The sequence below is a fragment of the Phyllobates terribilis genome, unplaced genomic scaffold (genome assembly GCF_046119375.1).
Source record: "Phyllobates terribilis strain yellow unplaced genomic scaffold, ASM4611937v1 Scaffold_9__5_contigs__length_417890890, whole genome shotgun sequence".
In the NCBI taxonomy this organism is placed as follows: domain Eukaryota; kingdom Metazoa; phylum Chordata; class Amphibia; order Anura; family Dendrobatidae; genus Phyllobates; species Phyllobates terribilis.
The window spans coordinates 100,462,662-100,490,111 of record NW_027362769.1 but is presented as its reverse complement, the minus strand read 5'-3'; the positions used below and the strand labels follow the sequence as shown (position 1 = coordinate 100,490,111).

Genomic DNA, 27,450 nt, shown 5'->3' with positions numbered 1-27,450 from the left:
GAAAGTGTTATCTGGCTGGTTTTTATTTTCCTTGCTTTGTACGAGTTTAATCCCATATATTTTGGATTAGCCAAAATCTAAAGTTTTGGGGAAAATTCATAATTTGATTCATTACTAATCAATTCACTCATTGCTAGTTGTATTTTTGTGCAGAGAGTAATTTACAAGTATGTATGTATGATAGAGCTAGACACCTAGTGTCCGGTGCTGAACTCCGAACACAGACTTCTCCTGGAAGACCGTTTTATAGTTTAGAGAGATTTTCCAGCTCCAAAGTTCGGGTCCCCATTGATTTAAATGGGGTTCGGGTTTTGGTTCAAGTTCGGGTACAGTTCTGGTACCTGAACCAAACTTTGGTCAGGTACCAGTACACGAACTTCCACGGGTCCGCTCATCCCTAGTTATGAGGGTTTATGCTGGAAAAAACAAAATCAGGAGCCTTCACCTAATGTTTGGAGAATGATCGCACTCTAAGAGCTTTATAATAAATTATACATTTCACCGTATTTACAACTAATTTTTCTTTTATAAGAACTGAAATATTCCAAAATGCTTTTAGTGCAGCCCTTTCCAGTATGGTGAATCACTTTCCAGGCTCTCGACACTCGCTATTCCCCTTCTTTTTTTTTATTTGCTTTACTTCAGCTGCATAATAGAAGAGGCTCTTGAATGGGAACACGTTTGATAACAGCTGTGAAACAAAAGCAGCAAGCTCATATTCTTTCATTCAGTGATGCTATTATTAATGACCCTGCTTCCATATGGGATTTAAAGTAAAGTGATACTGTTGTTAATTACTGCACAAGTCACTTACTAATGCTAAATCATTCACCGATGCCAAATGCAACATATTAAACACGTTGTCAAGATGATTTGTAAACTAGCCTCTATGTGGCATTGAACACAAAGTCTGATGGTAATATCTTGTATTATGGATGTGATATATTTACCCTGTCAGTAAAATGAAAATGCACTTGCTGGCAAAGCGAATAACGCATGTTGTGCATGAGATTACACTAAAGATCCACCTTGGAACAGCTTTAAAGAATATTTTGGGGTATTGCATGAATATAACAATCGCCTGATGTAATGATATTATTGGAAACAGTCCCTTCAGCCGCCGCAGCAGACTTTCATTAATTATACACAGTCACAAGATTTCAAATTCCCTTGCAGTTGCCTCACATTCAAGAGGACCAGTCAATTTTTTTTTACCTGGTCTAAATTCCATTTTTCTCATAAATCTGGCATTTTATTTCCAGTCAATTTTTTTTTACCTGGTCTAAATTCCATTTTTCTCATAAATCTGGCATTTTATTTTTGCTTTGGTGCCCCTCCATTCCTGAGATATGGCCCTCACTTTCCTTTTGCACTACGTATCAAAATTTTGTCGTATTTTTTTTTTTCAAAGGGGGTGTGACCCTCAAGAAGATATCCACAGAGAAAAGTTAAGGATAAAATCTAGAGATGAGCGGATCGCTTCCATGTGAATTTGAACACTTTGAGATTCGATTTGCGATTTAAAAAAAATAAAAATAAATAAAAAATGCCCATCACCATTTTCCCACTCTAGAGAAGCATGAGTGAGCGGCCTAATGTCGGTTTGTGCTGATGAGTGGGCTTCCCCATAATGCTATGACATCACATGCCACTTTATAAACTGGATTTTCATAACTTGTACAGTGACTTGCAAAAGTATTCACCCCCTTGGCTTTTTCACTATTTTGCTACATTATAACCTATGTTTAAATATTTTCTAATCTGATTTGTGTGTGATGAATCAGCACTAAATAGTCTAAGTTGATGAAGTGAAGTAACAAAAATATAGGCAACAAATACATTTATGGGATAAAATAACTAAAAATTGGACTGTGCATATGTATTCATCCCTTTTGCTATGAAGCCCCTGAAAATTTCTGGTACAAGGAATTACCTTTATAAGTCACATGCTTAGTGAAAGGAAGTCCACCTGTGTGCAATCTAAATGTCACATAGTCTGTCAGTATATGCACTTTACCTTTTCTGAAAGGCCACAGAAGCTGCAACACCATTAACAAGAGGCACCACTAACCAAACACCATGAAGACCAAGGATATCACCAAACAAGTCAGGGACAAGTTGTTGAGAAGTTCAGGTCAGGATTGGGTTATAAAAAAATCTCAATCTCTGATGATCCCCTGGAGCAGCATCAAATCCATTATCATCAAATGGAAAGAAAATAGTACCACAACAAATCTGCCAAGAGAGGGCCGCCGACCAAAACTCTCAGCCCGGGCAAGGAGGGCAATTAATCAGAGAGGCAGCACACATACCAAAGGTAACCCTGAAGGAGCTGCAGAGTTCCCAAGCAGAAACTGGAGTATCTGTCCATGCTACCACAATAAGCCATACACTCCATAGAGGTGGCCTTTATGAAAGTGTAGCCAGAAAAAAAGCCTTTACTCACAAAATTTGTAAGGCTTGTTTTGAGTTTGCCAAAAGACATAAGGGAGACTCCCCAAATGTATGAGGAAGGTGCTGTGGTTAGATGAGACCAAAAGTGAACTTTTTGGCTATCAAGGTAAACGCAATGTCTGGCGCCAAACCAACACAGCTCATCACCCCAAGAACACCATCCACACAGTGAAACATGGTGGTGGCAGCATCATGCTGTAGGGATGTTTTTAGGCAGCAGGGCCAGGGAAAGTAGTCTGAGTCGAGGTGAAGGTAGATGGTGCGAAATACAGGTATATCCTTGAGCAAAACCTGTTTCAGTCTGTCAGTAATTTGAGACTGGGACGGAGGCTCACCTTCCAACAAGACAATGACCCAAAGCACACTGCTAAAGCAACACTCAAGTGGATTAAGGGTAAATGTGTAAATGTTTTGGAGTGGCCTACTCAAAGCCCCGCCCTTAATCCAATAAACAATCTGTGGTCAGACTTGAAGATTACTGTTCACCAGCGGAAACCATCTAAGGTCCCCTTCACACGTCCGTTTTTTTGTTCCGTATAAGGTCTGTTTTCAAGGACCACAAATACAGACACACGCACACTCATTGTGTTCAATGGTGGTGCGCACATGTCTGGTTTTTCACAAAGACCGTGTATCCCTGTGAAAAATCTGCTGACATGCTCTTTAGTTTCCGGCAGCATGGCGGAAATGCGCGTTGCATATGTGCACACTGATGACACATGGATGACATCTGTGTGACACATAGCCGCATGAAAAACTCTGGCGGCTGGGAAAAGCAGTACAGTTAGCGCTTTTCCCAGGCGCCGGAAGCTACTACAACTCTCATCATCCTCGCCTGGTCTCCCTGCGATCAGCAAGACCAGGCAGCGCTGATGATAGTTGTAGTCAGCGCATTAAATAAATAAATAAATAAACGGTGTGGGGTTTCCCCTATGTTTTAAAACCAGCACAGCTAAAGCAGACAGCTGCAAGCTTCTTCTATTATTAGGCTGGGACGGTCCATAGTTAAAGGTCCGTCCCCAGCCAAACATAGAAACCCGCAGCTGCCCCAGAATTGGCATATCACATTATATGCCCCAATTCTGACCCTTTACCTGGCCCATTATGATTGCCCTGATGCGGTAGCAATTGTGTTAATATATGGGTTTGATGACAGCTGTGATTTGTCAAAAGTGCCCCTTTTCTGTCTACAAGTGAGCAAGAAGAGTATTGCAGATTAAAGAGAGTAACACATGAATTTCTGAATCAGACGACACAAGGTTTGTTTGTAGTCTGTTACTGTGGAGACACAGGACTGACTAGGAACTATATACATAAAAGAGTAGTTTTAATTTAATCATGACTACGTTATGTGCTACAGAATTCCTCTAGTTATACATTTAAATATAAAAATATATTATTTATATATAAAATTAACTTCACCATTCACGTGATTTACCATTGTGCTTTAATATAGGTATCAAAATGGTGAATCAAGAAATCAGGACATATTCTGCATTTTAATTGCACCTTATCCCCATATCGGGAAGCAATTTACCAAGGTTTTTCAACAAATGTGTATTCATGTTTATTCAGATATTTACTTTTTTAAATCTAATTTATGAAGCAATATAATACAATGATTGATCAAATACATTTAATACATGTAGGATTTTTCCCTAAAAACAAATCACCAAAATTACCAAATCACCATTTAGCTCTTTAAAATGAATAAAAATCATTGACATCAGAGTACATATCTTTAGAATGGATTCTATATTTATTGATACACGGTAAGATTTCAGAATAAGAAGCATTCAAACCATTGATGAATTGACAAGTTAACTGGTTATTAGAGGAGAAGGTTAAATGAATGGGCTCTAGCACTTAGTAAATCGAAAGACACTTATACTTTTACACTGACTTTGACCCAAACTCAGGCTTTTTCAATGGCCATTGATTTTTCATTAAAGGGATTTTCCAAGAGTATATTAAAATAGTAGTTGTCATGTAATCCAAACAGCAGCCCGTACTAGTCACGTGTCAAGATTAGCTGCTGTCTGAAGAAATGCAGCTCTAAAGAAACTGTATCTCAACTGACAGAGGAGCTGTATCGTAAACACAAGTACCTCAGTGAGCTGAAGAGAAGGGCTGTGAAATCAGAAGAAATAAATCTTCCCCTTGTCTTACTGAGCACAAAGGAATTTTTCTCCAGTCTCAATCCTCCGTGCACAGTCAGTTTATGTCAAGATGTATTTCTTTTCCTGTCACAGCCCTTCTCTGGAAGCTCCGATATGTGTGCTTATGATACAGTTCCTCTTTCAGTTGAGACACAGGTGTCAGGAGCTGCAGCTAGTCCTGACGTGATTCAGACGAACTTCAGTTTGAATTACCTGACAGGGGGGCATTTTATTATATTTTTGGAGAACTCTTTTAAAGCTGGCCAATAAATGAGTTTCTATACCCAATCAAGCTATGAAAATGTACCACTCATAGGTATATCAGCGTCAACAGGATCTGATTATTTAACAAACAAAAGGATCCCCTCTATGATGGTAATTAAGCATCTCTTATATGTCCATGTTTTTTTTGAAGGCTGACAATACTTACTTTTTGACTCTATATACAGTACTAGAATAAGCTGTGATGCCCTATAGAAATAAAAGTATCTTTGGCTTTGGACAAACCCTTTGTAAAAGTCATCTGATGATAAGCTAATTATGGAGACCTTCTGCTAGGAATACCAGTGGTCAGCTCTATGGAGCAGATGTTTGATTATGTTTGATTTAGCATTAGGCTTTTTTTGGGGTTTCTGTTCCAAAAAGATAATAAAGCTTAAGAAAAGATTACTAGCAAGAACTGCTACAAGAAGATTCCATATTTATTCAGAAATCACTAGTTTTTGGACATCGCACTATATAATTATCAGAAAAGGTAACCAAGTTTCAGAAATTTCTAGCTGTCTAATAAAAATTTTTAACAAAAAGTCCTTTACAAGTCATGAAGAGCAGGTAATGATTTGGAAAATGTATATGTCAAAATACAGTATATGTTATAAATTTCAGATATGTGACACATTAAACGCTTTGTCAACCATCTGACGGCAGACCGCGGGAGCATAACCATAGTCTATACAACAGCATGACCATATATAAACAATTACTGTAATGGGTGAACACCGCTCAGAGATAAATCATGACTGGCACAAGTTCTGTGAGAGCAGCTGTGGGATTGATGACCGGCTTATTAGATGTCTAAATTTCGATCGCACACTTAATGTACATATCAATCACATTTATGAGCATAATGGCTCGCATAAATGTCTTCATCATGAGAAAGCTACACTATTAGTTTAGCACAAGCTGTTACAGGTGCTTTTCAAAGTAATAGTTGCAAGATGAAAAAAAATATTTTTTGTTTAGGCAACATCTGATTTTTTGTAATGTGTAGAGATACCATACTTATTGAAATTGGTTTTAGGTCTGGTATCTCCAATATTTGTTGTCTCTGTTAAATAGAAATTTGCCCAAAACTAAAAATGGCTAATAAAAAATAACAAGTAAACATTACAATAAAAAATAAAATGATTAAAAATGAAACAATTATTTTTTTTTATAATTTATATAATTGGAGAAAACTATTTTCTGACATCCAGGATTTTTTCCCGTCCTTCAGATCCCCCAGTGAAAGTATGATCACTCAACCTTACCATATACAACTAAATTCTGCTCCTCGGTCTATTCTGCAGATTTGAATGGCAGAATAATTACATAATTTGGCCATTATACATATGGTAATAATTTATTTCAATCCGTTCTCTCTTTTAATTTTCATGAGAATTGTTTTCTGATTTAGGGATTATTATTAGCCTGTACGCAAAGCAAAATTAGGCATAATTCCTTATATACTATAGGATTCAATGATAAGAAAGCTCATATACTTCACTAATGAATGAGAAGTATGTAGATATTAAAGCACCACTGCAGCGTTTTTTATTATTGCAGAGCTGGAGTGATGCTACTAATACAAAGTCCCTGCCCCCACTATCACGCTTTCCTGTTGCTGTCTTCATCTCTTATCCATGCCACTCCAGTCGGTCTTCCGAAGATGTGACCTGTCGAATCGCTCCAGTGTTTGCTGGGTGAGCCGGAGGTCACTTTTCAATGCAAATCTATGAAAGCCTCGTTCTGGCTCTCATATCCTTGTGACGCGCCCCTGGGCCTGTGTCGCGCTGCGTTGCGCACGCGGGAGCTTACCCGGAGCCGGATCTCTTGAGGGTTGTAGTCTCGTGGCGGTGACCCGGTCCGTGCCCAGGGAGTCAAACTGAGCGGCGATGTAACAGCGGTAGATGCAGGACGACTACGCCACCCGTTGAATGCAGCTATGGAGCTGCCGCTGCAAGACAGTCCGCTGAGGCCGGTGGATGGATGGTGCAGCGTAGATAGTATAACCCCCAACGGGAGGGGTATGGCCTCAGGGCAGCAGATGTGGATGATGGGGGTAGCAGGAACCACTCAGAGACGGTGCGGTGTAATTCAGGGTCTTTACTGGTAACAACGATAGACCCTCCCGGAGTACTTGCTAGTGAACGGGGCCTGGTCAGTCCTTGAGCAGATGGGATCTCCCCTGGCCAGGCGGAGTTGTAGGCCTCCCAAACTGACTGTACTCTTCTGGCTACCTTGCTAGAAGCGGATATAAGTAGCCCACGTCCCTGAGTGTACCGTGTGGTGCTCACCCGTATGGCCGGTGACTCGGGGCCTTCTAATGGCTTCCGCTCCACGATGGCGGTGCTGGTCCCACGCGTGTGACCGTGCCTTCGGGTTTCTGGGCCAGAGGACCTGAAATCCCCTGCCGGTCGGCTTCTGCTGCTGGGTAAGAGTTAGTCCCCACAGCCTCGGACGCCGGGTCCGGTAAGAAAGCTTCTCAGTCAGGGCGAGCTCTGCAGCTGCCAGCCCCTGACTCGTAGTAGTATTGCTTCTGCTGTTTCTTGTCTCTACTCTCCTTGACTGCTAACCCTGCTTCAGCCCCGGGTTTATATAGGGGAAGTTCTTCCAATCCCAAGACTGGGCAGGAGGTGTGGCATGCACAGGATCCCTGACCAAAGGACCTCCCACCTGCTCTCAGACATAATATCTCTATCACTGTGGCAACAAGACCCCTGGGGTGTCACATTCCCCCCTAGTGAAATTTAGTACTCCGGGACTAAACATATTTTAGAAAAACATAACAAGATATAACAATAACAATACAATAAAGAAACACATAAAGGTGGTCACGGCATGTCCGTAACCGGGTGCAGTCTTTGAAGAAAGCAAGGTGTCCATTTCACCAAAACAGGGAGACGTAACCAGGTAGGGGTCTGTCCTACCCCGAGTCCTTAACAGTCTCTAGTCCATCCTGGGTTACGCTCCAACTATGTACAAGGATTCCCGGTAAATCCACCAAGGATTCCTAAAAATAACTGGAAACACAAAATTATACACAAGCAACAATACACAGATAAACATAAATAAAACAATTTATACACTTCAAATCCTCCAGCGTGCGGGCAACTGGCCTCTAGTGGCCCTAGTGGACCTACGGAGCTGACTGTCTGGCCCTGAACTACAGGGTGTAGGAGCTGTCAAGGGTAAACTGGGCAGCTGTCTACCGGCTCTTTGTCTCACTAGGGGTACGGCAGGCTCACTATAAACAGAGGGTTGATCCTCCTGTTCTGCTTGTGTGGAGTCTTCTGCCTCCTGGACCGGCTGTTCTTCCAGCTCTACCTGTTGCTCCGTAGGTGCTTGGGATGCTGGTTGGAGGAAGGTGAGTACGGGTACCACAACTGCACCATTGACTTGAGTCCAAGACCGAGGGAAGTCCCCGAGCACAGTACTAACCATATCTTCCCTTTCCTCTACGGGTCGATGGTCTTCTTGTTCCTCTTCAGGGTTCCTCAGTTGTTCGGGACACTTCTTCAGGTGGTCCCGGGATACAATAGCTGTGGTTTCCCCTCCGTCTTTACTGATGGTACAAACCTTCGGGTTCTCGTGGCTTGAGGGCAGTACGGTGTACGGGTCCTTCTCCCACTGGTCATCCAACTTGTGGAGCCGTCTCTTCCTCTTCAAGACCTGCTCTCCGGGTACCAGGGGAACAGCGGGAGCATACTGGTTGTAAGTTTTCTCTTGTCTTTCCCTAGCCTGACAGAGACTTCGCTCCACGCTCTCCTGTACTCTCCGGTACTGCTGCTGCCTCTCTGTGTCCCAGTCTGTTTCTGGTGAAGTGTCCTCGGGTGTCAGGACTCCCATTTCCAGGTCAACAGGTAACTTACCAGGTCTTGCCCTCATTAGGTAAGCCGGGGTACAGTTGGTGGAACCTACCGGGATGTGGTTGTATAGGTCCACCAGATCGGGCAGCTTCTCAGGCCACAGACTGCGTTCTTCCAGGGGCAACGTTTTCAGAAGATCCATTACCACCTGGTTCATTTTCTCACAAAGTCCATTAGTTTGCGGATGATAGGGTGTCGTCCTTATCTTCCGGCAGCCATACAGAGTGCAGAATTCTTGGAAGACCTCCGCTTCAAAGGCAGGTCCCTGGTCTGTCAACACTTGGTCCGGGTACCCGTGTGGACGGCAGAAATGCTGCTGGAAGGCTCTCGCTGCTGTTCGAGCTGTTAAGTCCTTGACGGGGACGACAACCAAGAACCGGGAGTAGTGATCCACGATGGTTAGTGCGTAGACGTAGCCACTTCTGCTTGGGGTCAGTTTTACATGATCCAAGGCTACCAGTTCCAACGGCTGCCGGGTGACGATGGACTGCAGGGGAGTCTTCTGGCTGGCACGATCCTTCCTTCTTAGGTTGCACGGGCCTCAGTCTCTGCACCACTTCTCAATGGTTCCCCTCATGCCTACCCAGTGGAATCGCTCGCGCAGCAGGAACTCCAGCTTCTTCCACCCGAAGTGTCCAGCTCCGTCGTGGTATGCCTCCATCACCATGGCTGCGTCTCTTCGTGGCACCACTACTTGCCAGAGTAGTTCATGCGTCCGGGAGTTAACCATTCTGCGGCACAACTTCCCCTTGTAAAGGAACAGTCGACTCCTCTCTGCCCATAGTTGTTTGGCTTCCTCCGGAGCGTCTGGTTCAAGGCAAGCCTCCGGGCGAGTCAGCATCTCCTTCACCAGTCGGACGGCAGGGTCGCTGTCTTGCGTTTCCGCCCAGTTGTAGTGAGGTAAGGGGTTCAACGTAGCAGCCTGCTTACTCCTTACCCGGTGGGAGTACTGGATAGTCCCATGACGGTGGAACGCAGGGAGTTCAACTTCTTCCAGTCCCTCCGGATCTTCTCCTTCGTCCGGCAGGTTGGGCATCCTGGACAGGGCGTCCGCATTGGTATTGGAGCGTCCGGCCCGGTATTTGATTGTGAACTCGTAGTTGGACAGACGGGCCATCCACCTCTGCTCCAGGGCACCGAGTCTTGCCGTGTCCAGGTGTGTCAACGGGTTGTTATCCGTGTACACGGTGAACCGGGAAGAAGCGAGGTAATGCTTAAAGCGCTCGGTGACTGCCCATACTACGGCCAGGAACTCTAGCTTAAATGAGCTGTAATTCTCGGGATTCCTTTCGGTGGGTCGCAGCTTTCGGCTGGCGTAGGCGATTACTCGTTCCTTCCCCTGCTGGATCTGGGACAGTACGGCTCCTAGCCCGATGTTACTGGCGTCGGTGTAGAGAATAAAGGGCTGGCTATAATCCGGGTACGCCAGGATTTCGTCCCCCGTGAGGGCCATCTTCAGCTGGCGGAAGGACTCTTCTTCCAGCTCCTCCCATTTGAAGGGCGGCTTCTGGTTCTTGGCCTTCCGGGACTGGCCTATCAGGAGGTCCTGCATAGGTGCTGCCTTTTTGGTGAAACCGGGAATAAACCTTCGGTAGTAGCCTACCAACCCGAGGAACTGCCGCACTTCTTTTACGCTGGAGGGGCTTGGCCATTCCTTAATTGCGGTGATCTTATCAGGGTCGGGAGCCACTCCGTCAGCGCTCACCACGTGTCCCAGGTACTGCACCTTTGGTTTCAGGAGATGACACTTGGAGGGTTTCACCTTTAGGCCGTAACTTGCCAGAGCTTCGAACACTTCCGCCAGGTGTTTCAGGTGGTCCTCATACGTCTTGGAATATACGATGACATCGTCCAGGTACAACAGGACCGTCTCGAAGTTTCTGTGGCCCAGACAACACTCCATTAGTCATTGGAAGGTTCCTGGTGCGTTGCAGAGTCCGAACGGCATGCAGGTGAACTCGCTAAGTCCCATCGGGGTGGTGAATGCGGTCTTCTCCCGGTCCGCCTCTGCTACAGGAACCTGCCAGTACCCGCTAGTGAGATCCAAGGTAGAGAAGAAGTTAGCAGATCTTAAAGCAGCCAATGACTCCTCTATCCTTGGTAAGGGGTACGCATCCTTGTGTGTGATACGGTTGATTTTCCGGTAATCTACACACATCCTCATGGTGTTGTCCTTTTTTCTGACTAAGACTAGTGGAGCTGCCCAGGGGCTACAGCTATCCCTGATCACCCCAGCCTCCTTCATGTCTCTAAGCATCCCCTTGGCGTGTTGGTAGTGTGCAGGGGGTACGGGTCGATACCTCTCTTTTATGGGAGGATGGTCTCCCGTGGGGATGTGGTGTTCTACCCCCTTGACTCGCCCGAAGTCTAACGGGTGTTTACTAAACACTCTCTCGTACTCTTGAACCACCCGATAGACTCCCTGTTTCTGATGTGAGGGAGTGGAGTCAGTACCCAAATGTAGTTGCTGACACCAGTCCTCCTTTGTTTTCTTAGAGCCGTTACCTTCCTCCGGGTGAGATGGAGGCAAGGGTTCCACAGATTGTATAGCATTTTGGTTAATGGTATATAATTTGGCTAGCGTGGCATACCGGGGCAGGTGCACTTCCCTCTTCCCGATATTGATTATGCGAACGGGCACCCTCCCATGGCGTACATTAACCACCCCCCGTGCTGTCAAGATGGTGGGCCTACTGTCTGAGTAAACTGGTTCTACCATTGCCTGGTAATCTCTACCTCTCAGACCAATAGCTGCCCGGCACCAAATCATCATTTCACTTTTTGGGGGCATGGCAATAGGAAAAGGGTCACACATTCTTACGCTACCAATCTCACCGCCGGAGAGTTCCACCTGTTGCCGTCGCATCAGTGCCCGGATCTCTTTCTGGAGCACCCGCTGCTCGCCGGAGCTGGCGTTCTTGGCAACCTGCTGTAAAAGGAAAATCACCTCTGCAAGACAATTTTCAATTACATTAGTTCCTAGAGTTATTTTTGGGTGACTCTCATGTTTGTCAATATCTACAATGATCAGTCCCTGTGCTGCCAGTTCGACTCTACCGACTTTGATGGTCACCTCTTTAAATCCGATCTGTGGCACGGGCTGGCCATTGCTGGCGATGATACTCAAGTCGTCGTCAGGGTAGCGGGTAATATCCGAGTCATTCCAGTACTGCTTAAAGAGCACGTACGGGATGGTGGTGACCTGTGACCCGGTGTCCAGTAGGGCACTCATGGGAATGCCATCCAGTACCACAGGCAAGACTGGACGTCCTCCCACATATCTGTCGCGCCAGTTCGATGGGCCTGGTGATCTTTTTCCTGGGGGTTGGCCCTCTACCCCAGGTTGTGCCCGTTTAAAGAACAGTACCTTGCCATATGTCCGGGTTGATTGCAGCGGCGGCAGATGGGTCGTCCGTCTTCGCTGTATCGGTCACTGGGTCTTCCTCTGGCCGGTGGGGTCCTCCTTGGTCGACGCCACGGGATGTCCTCCGGTCCGGATGCCAGCTGGATCTTCCCTGGGGTGGAAACCTGTAAAGACTGCACAGTTCGGGTTAGCGCAGCAACGCTCTTAGCTAGCTCTTGGACCTGATGGTGTAGGTCTGGAGCCGGGTCATTGTCCAAAGCCTGCGCATCAGCTCCCACAGGCCCTGCTGACAAGGGCGCCGCCTCCTGGTGGTAAGTGCTAGCTGGGCGCCTGTGGGTCACAACGCCACCCGGTGCCGGTTCTCGGAGCACCCGGATGGCTCTGTCCTTGAACTGTGCAAAGCCCAGATGGGGATCCTGTAAGGCCATCGCCCGCAACTAGGTTCGGTGGGCATTACAATATAGTCCCTCTATAAATTGTTCGGTCAACAGCCTGTCCTCGTTTCCCACTCCATCAGGGTCGGTCTGCTTAATGGCCCTCAGGGCCTCTTGTAGGTTTAGTGCATAGTCCCTTATACTCTCATGCGCTCGCTGCTTGCACCCGTAGAATCTAAGCTTAATCTCGGCTGAGGTGCGGGTATCAAAGGTATCCTTCAGCCGGGTTAGTATCCCTGCGACAGTCTTCCTCCCAGGTGGCCAGGATTTTACTTCCCTTTTGGCTGCCCCGGTTAGTTGGGCCACCAGGATGCTCACTTTTTGCTCTTCTGTGAGGGGGTACACCTGGAAGAGGCTATCCAGCTTTTCTCTAAAGTCATGCAGGGTATGTGACTCCCCTGAGTACTGGGGTAGCCAAGCTGCTCCCGGGATATAGGGCATGGTGAAGGGCATAACTGCAGCAGCGGTGGCGCTGGCGGGGGTTGAGGCAATGAAGCTCTCCTCCGTAGCCGACATCCTTCTCCCCCCTAGTGGACCGTGGCCTACCTTGCGATGATCCTCTTCCGTAGGCCGCGGCTCCGCAGTGGATCGTCAGGGTTGAGGACCTTCCGTCGCGCTCCGGTGACGTCGGCGTCTGCTGGGCTCCTTCCAGGACCTTACGCAACGTCCGGACGTGAGGCGGGGCTTCAGTTCTCGCGGGCTTTTCGGAGTCCACGCCCCTCTTCTTCCCGCGCGGCGTCCTCAAGATGGCGTCCAACGGCGGGAAAACTCCACAGATGGCGGGAAGAAGGCTGAAGATGGCGCCGGATGGCGGGAATCTTCACAGATGGCGGGAAGAAGGCTGAAAATGGCGCCGGATGGCGGGAATCTTCACCGATGGCGGAAAAACTTCACGGATGGTAAGTTTTAAAAGTCTCTTTTTCAGGCACGCAGTACCCGGTGGTTGCAGGCACGAAATCCTGCCGACTACGCCAAAGTTGACGCGCCCCTGGGCCTGTGTCGCGCTGCGTTGCGCACGCGGGAGCTTACCCGGAGCCGGATCTCTTGAGGGTTGTAGTCTCGTGGCGGTGACCCGGTCCGTGCCCAGGGAGTCAAACTGAGCGGCGATGTAACAGCGGTAGATGCAGGACGACTACGCCACCCGTTGAATGCAGCTATGGAGCTGCCGCTGCAAGACAGTCCGCTGAGGCCGGTGGATGGATGGTGCAGCGTAGATAGTATAACCCCCAACGGGAGGGGTATGGCCTCAGGGCAGCAGATGTGGATGATGGGGGTAGCAGGAACCACTCAGAGACGGTGCGGTGTAATTCAGGGTCTTTACTGGTAACAACGATAGACCCTCCCGGAGTACTTGCTAGTGAACGGGGCCTGGTCAGTCCTTGAGCAGATGGGATCTCCCCTGGCCAGGCGGAGTTGTAGGCCTCCCAAACTGACTGTACTCTTCTGGCTACCTTGCTAGAAGCGGATATAAGTAGCCCACGTCCCTGAGTGTACCGTGTGGTGCTCACCCGTATGGCCGGTGACTCGGGGCCTTCTAATGGCTTCCGCTCCACGATGGCGGTGCTGGTCCCACGCGTGTGACCGTGCCTTCGGGTTTCTGGGCCAGAGGACCTGAAATCCCCTGCCGGTCGGCTTCTGCTACTGGGTAAGAGTTAGTCCCCACAGCCTCGGACGCCGGGTCCGGTAAGAAAGCTTCTCAGTCAGGGCGAGCTCTGCAGCTGCCAGCCCCTGACTCGTAGTAGTATTGCTTCTGCTGTTTCTTGTCTCTACTCTCCTTGACTGCTAACCCTGCTTCAGCCCCGGGTTTATATAGGGGAAGTTCTTCCCCTCCCAAGACTGGGCAGGAGGTGTGGCATGCACAGGATCCCTGACCAAAGGACCTCCCACCTGCTCTCAGACATAATATCTCTATCACTGTGGCAACCAGACCCCTGGGGTGTCACACTTGCATTGAGAGCTTGTGACCGTTATCTCTGACTTACAGTCAGTCAGAAGTGGCAGTCACAAGATGCCGGGACCGGTAAGAGCTGAAGCTGAAGACTGTGGGTGGTGAGTATAATTCTAGGTGCCAGGATCTTATGTTAGTTGCATCATTCCAGAGCTGAAATTAAAAAAAATGCCTTGGTGCTTTAAAGTCTTTAACAAAACCTCCAAAAACACCAATGTTTATTCCGCACTCATCAATAAACGCCTAAGTTATAGTATTTATAAGGGTGAAGTTTCTCCCCAATGCTTTTTCAAATCACTAAAAACTTTTGGGATGTTCGAGGACCCAGCCTAAAGAGACAGTGAAAATACTGCTCATGAAAAACATTAAAAAATGATACACAAATATCTAGAAAGACACTTTGTTGGAGCTAATATTGTTAACTGTAAAGCAATTTAGGTTGAAATCATAATAACTTTGTCAAAGAAATATGTAAGTAATGAAAAGTTTGGACAGCACTCCTGGGCAGATGCAGAGCTCAAGTGTCTAGATCACATTAAGTAATTATCCCCCTCTACTCCTCCTTGGTCAGGCCCCATCTGGAATACTGTGTCCAGTTCTGGCCACCACATTTAAAAAAAAACTGGATCAAGTTTAGAGAATAGCGATCAGAATGGTGTCCGGTCTGCAAACTATGTCCTATGAGGAACGGTTAGAGGATTTGGGCACGTTTAGCTTGGAAAAGAGAAGATTGAGAGGAGACTTAATAGCTGTCTACAAATATCTCAAGTGCTTTCACACTGTAGAGGGATCAGCTTTATTCTCATTTGCACATGGAAACACGAGAAGCAATGGAATGAAACTGAAAGGGAGAAGATACAGATTAGATATTACAAAAAACTTTTTGACAGTGAGGGTGATCAATGAGTGAAACAGGCTGCCACGAGAGTTGGTGAGTTCTCCTTCAATGGAAGTCTTCAAACAGAGTCGGGACAGACATCTGTCTGAGATGGTTTAGTGAATCCTGCAATTAGCAGGGGGTTGGACACAATGACCCTGGAGGTCCCTTCCAACTCTGTCTTTCTATGATTCTCTGATTCTAAGTGGTACTTGTCTTTAAGAAGACTTGATCCACAATACCCACCAAGGGCTTCCATTTAGCGACAGCATTGTATCACCAGATCATATGGTCTTCATTATTTTCTAATATCAAGACTGTACTCCAAGGATCTTACTCTTTAGGGTAATTTTTGTTAGAATTATCTGCCAAAAAATAGAGTTCATTATATAGCAACAATTTGACACTTGTAGAATTACTTCTTCTTACTGGCACATAGAGGCATTTTCATCATTGCTTTTGTATTTTTTTCTGGAGTAAAAATAGTTCCAACAGTGACTATTTATTTGTGCTTTATTTAATTTATGCCATTATTTTAACTTCACCCTATTTGGTTTTATCTGTATTTTTTTGTTTGGCATTATGACCATGGTTTTGGTTAGGCAAATAGATTAACCAAAGTTAGCTTTTGAGACTTTTCAACATTTTTGTGTAATTGTTCTTTAGTACACTAATTGATTACAAAATCTATCTAATGTTTTTTTGCACAGTTGAAGGGGGTGTATAAAAAGAGAGATAGAATCCCGTTGTCACGGTCCTTCCTTCTTGGAAGCTGGGACCTAGGTTTATTGTTCCCTATAAATTAACCGCCGTCATTAACCCAGCAGTGTTTCGTCTTGAACTTCCTCAGGCCCTTAAGATCCACAACGTGTTCCACAGGTCCTTACTCAAAAAGTATGTGGAACCTCTAGAGCCCTCACCTCTACCACCGCCCCCAGTAATGGTTGATGGTAATCTGGAGTTCCAGATTTTGAGGATTGTAGATTCTCGTTTGCAATGTTGTTCTCTACAATACTTGGTGCACAGGAAAGGCTATGGTCCAGAGGAAAGGATGTGGGTTTCAGCATCAGAGGTGAACGCTCCCAGGTTGGTTCGCTCATTCCACACCTCTTATCCTGAGAAACTCGGTCCTGAGTATCCAGAAGCCACTCGTAGAGGAGTGGGTACTGTCACAGGTGTCAGAGGTGACAGTCGCCCTGCAGTAGGTTGCAGGAGATCTCTACATTTGACATTGCAGACATCTTCTTAGAGGCTGTCTCTAGGACCCAGTGGCTACCTCCTTCTGACTAATTAACACTCTGCCTGGATGTATAAATACCTGCTGTGTTTCAGAGGGAGGTGTCAGCGATATTCATTAGTACTTGTGAAGGCTTTAGCAAGAGCAGTAGCTCGTCCTCTCTGGAGCTTGAGGACGTGTGCACATTTGTCTGGATTCATCCAAACTAAGCAATTTCCCTCTGTTTGTCCACGCTTGTTGTCTATAGTGTTTAGTGGAGATCGACTAGGGCTCATCTCCTCCCTTCCCTAGAGTTAGCCATGCGCCAGGGAAAGACAGGTCGAGGCACGCGTGTGGCGATTGGTGAAGAGCCAATACAGGGACGTTAGGGGAGACAGGGTGATGCTAGATCAACCTACGAGGTCTCCACTTTCCCCCTCTCCCTAGAGTCTGGGCTCCCTTTCCCTCTTCCCTTTGTGTTGCACTAAGTCTTTCCCACACCTTGCGTGACACCTGTGATCCCAACGTTTTGTTACCCCTTTAAAAAATCACTGGTGATGCCACATCTGGAATATGGGACCCAGTTTTGGGCTCTACGTTTTAAAAAGGACATTCAGAAGTTAGAGCCAGTTCAAAGGCGGGCAACTAGATTATTACAAGGGATGGAAGGCCTCTCATAATGAGAGGTTGGTAAAGTTGGGCTTGTTTAGCTTAGAAAAAAGAGGAGATCTCATTTAAATGTATAATATACAGCATGTGTGGTCAATACATATTACGGCACATGATTTATTCCTTCCAAAGACCATACTAAGTACCAGGGGGCACTTATTACGGGTGGAAGAAAGGCGATTCCGATAGCTAAATAGGAAAGAGTTCTTTACAGTTATAGCAGTCACACTGTGGAATGTCCGACCACAAGAGGTAGTAATGGCAGACACTAACAGATGTTAAAAATGGGCTGGATGATTTCCTCAGTACACATAACATTGTGGGTTATAGATAATTTAGTGACAAAAAATATGTAAATGGTGGAAAAAGGTTTAACTTGATGGACCTGGGTCTTTTTTCAACCTATGTAACTATAGTGTTTAATTGTGTCCATAATGTTTAACTAAATCCCTACACAGTTACCTAAATGACACTATTACAACCTGAAAGTCTACTGTCACGTCTATCATGAAGAGGTTATCCTGGAATAGAGAAAGAGATCTACTTTTTTTTGCCAAGAAATAGCACCCCCACTGGCTGTGTGCGATATTGCAGCTCATTTCTATTGAAAATGTAATTAAGTGAATGGTGCTCAGTAGCAATACAATCAAAAAATGGAACAAGCATCTCAGGGTTCAGTTTTACTACTTTTGGGCTTCACATTTTTTGCATGTACGCTTGATGTGGAAATCTATCGTCATGATTCCTCCTATCTGAGTGTCTGGATCCAGTGAATGACAGCTCTGCTGTCCAATCTAGGAATGAGGTGTGCTGAGCTATCAGTATGGTGATTGACAGCTCAGTCACCCAATTGGATGCTGGGGCGTGCTGAACTGTCAGTGTCTGGAGTGACAGTTTAGCTGTCCAATCGGGACCAGCGTGTGCCGAGGCTTCATCCATGTGTCTCGTGTTTAGACTAATTACTTGCCTATTTAACCAACTCTCTGTCTTTGATCTCTGCCAATTGTAGCTTTGCTCATGAGATGTGTGCTTGCTCTGTGCTCCTTGTCTGGTATTCTGATCTTTGTTGCTTGACCTAAGATTTGTCTTGACCATCCATTTGGTTAGCCCTTTTGTAGTGATCCGATACATTCTTGGATTATTGACCTCGGACTGTTTCCTGACTATGCCTCCTTTTCATCCCTCTGTCTATACCGTACTGTCTTGGCTTTTGACCTCTTGACTACCCAACCTCATGGTTTATCCATGAGTAGTGACTAGCGAAATATGGTAAATAATAGCATAGTTTTTCAATAATAACATTTAGTTCATTGATAATGCAGCTATGCATTTATGGAATAAACGTTTTCCTTGTATCAATAGTTGTTCATATGGTCATATAACTAAAGAAAGAATCTCTTTTCTTGGCAAGAAATGTACAGTAGCTGCTACAATGAAGATTCCTTACACTATTCTTTGTCTTGTGCTGCCAAGACAGTGCTGAATTTGGATTCCCTGATGCTACGTGCCCGGTGGCTTCCCTCTTCTTGCATATGTTCTTGGTGACTGTCACACTACTTCCTACTGGGAACAGTTTCGACACTGCCAGGAACTGTGCAATCTTACTATCATGCACAACAAGAAGGAGACTATCATTTTGCTTCCTGCTATTCTGAATCTGCTCAGCTTCATGAGAAGACAGAAATGTCTCAGTTGACTTCCAGATGATAACCTACATGAAATGTCTCATAGAACAATATGAGCACTTTGGCACAGATAGTAACAGGAGGTTTAGGATGAGAGCCGCACGGCGGCAATCCTTAACGAAAACTGTTACGAATGTAACATGATAATTAAGTAAAAACACAGTATCGGGGGGTCACATCCCAAAAGATTTTCACAATTCTGCAAGTTTATCCTGCCTGCTTGTAGGATCAATAACCATCACCTCCAGCATACGTATAGTTAAAATCACCCTAGTAGATTGCATTGAACTTGACCATTTTTTTAACTAGTAGATGAGCGTTGTCTAGCCAGAAAATACTGGCAGACATTGAATGTAACTGCTTATAAATCAAGTGTGTGAGGATTTACCTTCCTAATACCCTAAACACAGGCTTTAGGACCATAATGCTAGCAGAAGTCTCTTAAGCTATTCCCACTTGCACAAAAGGATCCAAAACAGAAGATATCAGCTGTACAAAAAAAAGAAACGCTGAACTTCTTCAATTTCTGAAATTAAAATGTGTTAGCTAAATGATGTTTGTACAACACAATGGGAAAGACTTGGTTTGCTTTGTCACGGAGTTCTACAGATATACATTAGAGAAGGGAGAATTGACCTTTAATAATAGGTTTCAAAATATTGAAGGTCATAGATTTCTATGAGGTTTTTGCTATAGAGGCTGAGGCCACATACAGACTTTTTCTAGATCAATATCTCCAATTGTAACTGTCTCACTACAGCTGTCGTCCATAGGGATTCACTGACTTGTACGCGCCCAACCAATAATATGATGACTGCAGCTTAAAGTATAGCTGTTGGGTGCTAATATTTATAGAAAACTGTGCTAGTAAATAGATTGGAGGCAATACACGAGAGATGTGTGCACTCCAAGCTAATACAGAATAAGGATACCTGCACACGTTACGTATTTGCACCATTTCTGCATCTCTAGGCAGGAATAACGAGAGGTGCGGTTTTTTGCCGTATTTTTGTTCCATTTTTTACTCATTTGTCATGTGTTTTTGTTGCAGATATTTCCCCACTTATTAGTATGGGTGTAATCTGCAGCAAAAGCGCTGAAAGAGTTGACATGCTGCAGATTTAAATCTGTTGCAAATTTGCAAGGAAAAAAATAAGAAACATGTGCACAAGACTCCAGGAATCCCTTTCACTTTGCTGGCATCAGGAAAGCCTTTTTTGTTTTATGACAAATCTGCACAGAAAAAAAGCAACAAAAATGTGATAAAACCGCAACCTATGCACAGACCTTAATACAGAATGTAAAAACAAAATGTCACAACACCAGTAACTAGAGATGAGCGGGACCGAACTGTAAAGTTCGTAGTTCATACGGTGCTTAACTCCAAACGCGGATTTTTCCTGGAAGTCCGTTTTACAGTTGGGGAAGGGGAGAGAGAGATTTTCCAGCTCAAAAGTTCGGGTCCCCATTGATTTCTATGAAGTTTGGGTTCCGGTTCAAGTTCGGGTAGAGTTCTGGTACCCAAACCGAACTTTAGACCAAAGTTCGGTCAAACTCGATGAACCCAAAGTTCCATGGATCCGCTCATCCCTACCAGTAACCACTTTCCACAGTCTGATGTAACTACAGTCTATATCACAGACAAAGTGCGTCTGTATGGAGCAGGCTCAGGAGCTGACCCTGCACATTCCAGTCAAATTCCAGCTGTGTTACACAGCCAGCAACCTCCTGTAACAGCAGCGATCAGAGTTGCATTGTCATTGCTGTTTGACAATTTTCAATTTCCATTACTCTAAGCGGCATGTAAATGACTGAGCTGCTGATGCGCACGTGCACCACCTGGCACCGAGGCACTGGGTTGCTGATGGGCTACAATATCAGCCAGATGCCTTCTAAAGGTCCCCATGGTTTCCATGTTGTTCCTCCTGTGAAAACCAGTCCATAATTTAGGTATGAATATATTGTATTTATAACTGTCTGGGCTTCGTAGGAGACAGTATTGCAGTATGTACTATAGTATGAGATACTAAATGATTAAGTCCTCTAAGGGTATTAAAAAAAATAAAGTCCAAAAAAAATGTAAGAAATAATAAAAAAGTTTTAATACAGCTCTATCAACGGAAAATTAAAAAAAATGATGGATGTTATTATTTTTTACAAAGTTCTGAATTTTTTCAACCACTAAAATATATACATATATATATATACAGTGCATTGTGAAAGTATTTGGCCCCCTTGAACTTTTCTACCTTTAGCCACATTTCTGGCTTCAAACATAAAGATATAAAATTCTATTTTTTTTGGGAAGAATCAACAACAAGTGGGACACAATCGTGAAGTAGAACTAAATTTATTGGATATTCTAAACTTTTTTAACAAATTAAAAACTGAAAAGTGGGGCGTGCAATATTATTCTATTCGACCCCCTTGAGTTAATACTTGTAACGCCACCTTTTGCTTCGATTACAGCTGCAAGTCGCTTGGGGTATGTCTTTATCAGTTTTGCACATCGAGAGGCTGAAATTCTTGCCCATTCTTCCTTGTAAAACAGCTCGAGCTTATCGAGGTTGGATGGAGGGCGTTTGTGAACAGTAGTTTTCAGCTCTTTCCACAGATTCTCGATTGGATTCAGGTCTGGACTTTGACTTGGCCATTCTAACACCTGGATACGTTTATTTTTGAACCATTCCATTGTAGATTTTGCTTAATGTTTGGGATCATTGTCTTGTTGGAAGAGAAATCTCCATCCCAGTCTCAGGTCTTTTGCAGACTCCAACAGGTTTTCTTCCAGAATGGTCCTGTATTTGGCCCCGTCCATCTTCCCATTCATTTTAACCATCTTCCTTGTCCCTGCTGAAGAAAAGCAGGCCCAAACCATGATGCTGCCTCCACCATGTTTGACAGTGGGGATGGTGTTTTGAGGGTGATGAGCTGTGTTGCTTTTACGGCAAACATATCGTTTTGCATTGTGGCCAAAAAGTTTGATTTTGGTTTCATCTGACCAGATCACCTTATTCCACATGTTTGGTGTGTCTCCCAGGTGGCTTGTGGCAAACTTCAAACGAGACTTTTTATGGATATCTTTGAGAAATGGCTTTCTTCTTGCCACTCTTCCATAAAGGCCAGATTTGTGCAGTGTACGACTGATTGTTGTCCTATGGACAGACTCTCCCACCTCAGCAGTAGATCTCTGCAGTTCATCCAGAGTGATCATGGGCCTTTTGGCTGCATCTCTGATCAGTCTTCTCCTTGTTCGAGATGAAAGTTTAGAGGGACGGCCGGGTCTTGGTAGATTTGCACTGGTCTGATACTCCTTCCATTTCAATATGATCGCTTGCACAGTGCTCCTTGAGATGTTTAAAACTTGGGAAATCTTTTTGTATCCAAATCCGGCTTTAAACTTCGCCACAACAGTATCTCGGACCTGCCTGGTGTGCTCCTTGGTCTTCATGATGCTCTCTGCACTTGAAACATCTCAAGGAGCACTGTGCAAGTGTAGGGGAAGGCGGATTATAATGAGGGAGAGAAGAAGGATGATACAGATGGTGCTGTTAGCTCTATCAAGTGTTTTCTCACCCCAGTGCTGGATTCACAGCTACACTGCTTATCACAGTTGTACAAGATCTCTGATACTGCTGCTGATTATCTCCTACATACATAGGGACAGAAAGCATGAATCCTTCCTGTCTGTGTATGCAGTGTACAGGGGACATCATAGCAGCTAGTCTCTCCCCACTAGCTCAGAGATAAGTGAAAATTACAGATAACGTCTGAAGAGGATAAAAATGGTGAAAAATGCAAGATAGAAGTCATATAATAGCCCGAAATAGAGCAGATACTCAGCCTTGACCTGGCAGATTTATTTTAAACAATATGCTGCTGGGGGACAATAATTTTCCAAAATCACTTTAATATAATGTTATTCCTAATGTACCCATAGAACAGTTTATTCAGAAGTCACCAGAACCCACAGGGTTGCTATAGATTGAAAACTCCCCTTTAAACCAATAAAGAATACGACAATGTGAGAGCAATGATCTTGTTTATATTCGATGAACAGATAGCACATATACATTAAAGAAAGGGAGAGTCTAATGACAGCATAACATTTATAGAGGTGTGAAATCCATGCACATTATTATGGCTTTTGCCCATTAGCCAATAATAACATCACTTGTTTTCCATTCTCCAATCTCCTATGCTGAGTATTAATACAAAACTGTCATACACAACACATGTACAATAAGACACTCCAGGGTGTGTTATTATGGCTGTAATTACGTTGCTTAAGTGTGTTCTTTCGTACAGGGCGCTTTCTCTGAGTGCCTCTAAATGAGTGCAAGGTAAGTGCAATTATTCTTCCTAATTAGCTGTCCTAATGCACTTACAGCATTTTCAACAATAAAGAATAAGCGTCTGAAAGAAAAATTAAGGGTGACAAAACAATGAACGTGTATTTAACAGAGAATTTGGGAGAAAATACTTAAATTTATTGAGAAAATAAAACTTTCCGACACATATTTAGCTGTTTTGTTGCTACATAATAAACATTTCTATTAGCAAAAGTCATTATTGATTCTGAACTTTTCCAACAAATTATAGTTTTCCAAAGGTAAGAGTGGCTAATTACAAAGTTCACACTTAGGCTTTTTGTAGCTTTACGCAAATACTCAATGGCATGTTGTACAGAGGAGTCATTCTCTCTTGGCTGAACATATCCTGAGATGAGTGACATGAGATGACCCGCTTTTCTTCTAAAAACAAAAAACAAGCAAAACATGATATCCTGACCCTATGTCAGGAGTTGTTTATGCTATATGTGTCTATATTGAGCCACCCAGTGACTGTGCTGCGCGCTCCAGCCTCTCGGGTTTTGTTAGCAATGATGTATTATATTTGCACTGTGAGAAATTAAAGTTTTTATGTATACTACAAAAGCCGCCATAGTGACACTATCATTTAGACATTTCACACCCCATCTGTTTTACAATGATTGGCATATTTGGCAATAAAATGTCTCAACAGATATCGACCTAACTAGTGGATGGAGACTAGCTGCTTTGAAGGCTTTCAAAACACTGTACATACAGATATGAGGGATTCGTGTTTTCCAGTCTCTATGTAGAACATGATTATAAGCAGCAACATGGAGAATAGTATTAGGCAACACTGAGCTGTGTAGCTGTAAATCCAGCTTTGTGGTAAACTAAAACACTTCCTAGAAAGAAGCAGCATGGGTCTGTGTCTTTTGCTCTTTCTTTCACTTTGCTGCTTCCTTCTCCATCTCCCACCCCAAACAGATTTCCATACAGAGCAAAAACATTGAAGCACACAGACCTGTTGAGATTTTGACCATTCTAGGGTTACCGGATATTGCCATTGTATGACACTGGGTTATTATTCTAAAAGCAATGTTTTGCAACAGTATGGATAGGGTGTTGGATTGAAGACATATTCAGAATATATGGCTGGTAACTTCTCAGCTTGAAGGGAACCTGTCACCGGATTTTCCCAATATAAAGTAGGGCGAGCGCCTTTAAACCTTCTTTTACAGCATTCTAGAATGCTATATGAATGTCCCTGATTCCCTACCCAAGGCACAGAAATTAGCTTTTATTATGCTCACAGATGGTGTGGACTGATCCCATGGGTGTCTTTGGTCTTGATCCGGCACTTCATCTCTTTTTACAATTGCCGTCCTCCTTAATTGCTTTGTGTGGATGACGCATCCTACGTCACCTGTGTCCTCCAACGCGCACCTGCGCAGGCGTACTTCTCTCTGTCCTGCCGAGGGCAAAGCACTGTAATAAGCATGCGTCAGGAGAGGACAAAGAGCGCCGATGACCTCTAGGTAAAGACGGAGCATGCGCACTACAGTACTTTGCTCTACCCTCAGCAGGGCAGAGAGAAGTGCGCCTGCGCAGGAACGCGTTGGGGGGGGGCACTGTGTGGATGACGTAGGACAAGTCATCCACATGGAGCAGGGAAGGAAAAAGGTGATCGCAAGAAGAGAGGAGTTACAAGTTCAAGACCAGAGATGCCCATAAGACCGGACCGTCTGTGTGCAAAATAAAAGGTCTTTTTTGTTCAATACAAAGGGGATTGGGGACATTCATACAGTTTACTAGAATGCTATAAAAGAGGGCTTAATGGTGCTGGCCCTACTTTATATTGGGAAAACTTAGTGACAGGTTCCCTTTAAATCAACTGCCTGATTCATGTGAATCTATGCACGATATAATCCACTTATGGACAATAAATCGGGGAGCGCTATTATACTATAAATTAGTAGCGTTTATGGTTAAACTCATTTTGAGAGAAAATTAGCTTTTCTTTGTCGTCAGGATGTTTAAAGTGACAATAATTAAATAAGCCCTGGGGAGACCTGCAATCTCATACACGGGATCACTTAATGAGATTTTTGGCACTGTGTTGACATTTGCTTTCAAGCCTTTGTCAGCAAACAAAGTTGTTTTTTTTCCCCTAAAAGCTGGTAAACATGTTTTCAGTTTGCTTAAGGATTTTCAATGGTAGAATAATTATTATTTAGTGACCCTTGAAATAAAATCATTACTGTCTGAACTGAACTCCTCACACTTAGCACAGAAATCATTGCTTTACCGCTGCCTCTGATGTTTGTTTTTGGTGTCTTTGTTTAATTGGACGCATCCTCATGTTCTTCTAATCAATATGTCTAATTCCAATATGATTGGAGCATGCAGATAACACTAACACTTTCAGTATAATACTATAGACTAATTAACACAGAACCCTCAGCTCGGTCAGGGAGTTCACCATGGACAGCCTTTACCATTAACCCCCCAGCTTTGACTCTCTAGGGGAACGGATCTAGTTGTACATGCAGGTCTATATACTGTAGGTATAGAGCAGAAGGAGCTGAGCAGAATGATATAAAGTTTTGTGAGAAAAGATTCAATTTAACTTGTACGTTATGTATTTAACTACTTTTGGATGCTTAGTAGTCCAGTGGGAGGTCCTTAGTGACACCGATTGCCTGTTACTCATCGGTTTTGGCTCGGAAGGGCTTCATCTCCTTCTCCTATAGTTGCTGTCCTCAGCTGTGCTGCACTCCTGTTTTTTTAATTGGCCCGGCGTGCTCCCATGCGATCATCTGCATAGGCCTAAATAAGGCTCATCAAGACTCTTGTTCTGTTTGTTTGACTATCCACCACTACCTGCTCCATACCTGCTTCCCTGTGTCCTGTTTGCCTGTGGCCTCCAGTGCTTCAAGTCTTTGATCAGTATGGGCCTTTCAGCTGCTGCATCAACGCCCGAGATCCATGTGGCTACCCGGACCTGGGCTTAGAGGGTCCACCTCACAAGGTGAGCTCTACAACTTTGAGATTGACACTTATATTTATATACAAGGAAAGTGGTCAGTCACTGAATAGGACCACCCACTAGACTCCTAGTTATATAAAGAGGAGTGACTTAAAGGGGTTGTCCAGGACTAAATTATTTTTTTACTATGAGCCAAAAAACAAACAGGCAGGTAGTTGCTAACTAGTTAGAAACTACCTGCCTGTTCTATCTGGCACTGGATCAGAGCAATTCTTCCAGGCTGTTCGTTTCTGTCAACGGGATGTGACTGCCTACATCATGTTGATTGACAGCCGGCTTCTGCAGTTAGGCAGCAGGGAGCCGGCTGTCAATTAGCTGACACTAGCAATCACGCCCCGTCAACAGAGCAGAGAGAGAAGAGAAGCCACTGCTCTGGCGACGTGAGGTCAGCAGAGGCAACTCAATCGTCGCCAGGAGCGATCACTGACTGCTTTGTGTCGGCAGAGATCTGCACTGGGCAGAACAGGCAGGTACTTAGCAACTACCTGTCTGTTAGTTCTTAGGCCCATAGTGAAAAATAATATAGTCCTGGATAACCCCTTTAAAGTGGACTTATCACCAATCTGGGGCTGTGCTTTTTATCTAATAAAAAGAGTGGGCAGTCCCAGATTGGTGATTTTCCTAACTATCACCTATTAACAAATATTATCAAAAGTAACCTTAATTCCCTCAGAAAGGGCACAATTTTCTAGAAAAAGTCAGGCCCTAACTTTATGCAAATCGAGGTGCCACCACCCTCCCTGGCCTCTCTTGCAATAAAAGAGTGAGATCCAGCAAGTCCTTGCTCTTTGCACTAACTGCGCTGAAGAGTACTTTAATAAGCGGTTACCGTATTGTAACATCAGTAGAGTAGTTACCGATTGGTAACAACTTAGTAAAGTAGGCGACAGCGTAGGTTACTGCAAAGAGCAAGATCTGAAGAGATCTCGCTATTTCACTGAGAGACGGGCCGGATAGCGTTGTGGGACCCTACTATTAATGCTGGGATTCCACAACCTGGAAGTTCTTGCAAAAATCAGGCCCCTTCCATGTGATCTCTGCGGCAAATCAGCGCTGATTTCACTCTCTCACTTCCTCTGAATGTCTTGATTTGTCCGAAATAGAGAAGAGTGAAGCCAGCACTGATTGACCGCGGGGATTGCGTGATATAACAAT

At 44.5% G+C, this 27,450-nt stretch overlaps 1 protein-coding gene across 1 annotated transcript in view; it reads right to left on the bottom strand.

The window, feature by feature from the left end:
• Positions 1 to 27,450, bottom strand: part of ZNF385B (zinc finger protein 385B) — a 528,613-nt gene that overhangs the window by 369,012 nt on the left and 132,151 nt on the right. The gene's annotated exons all lie outside the window — the stretch shown is intronic.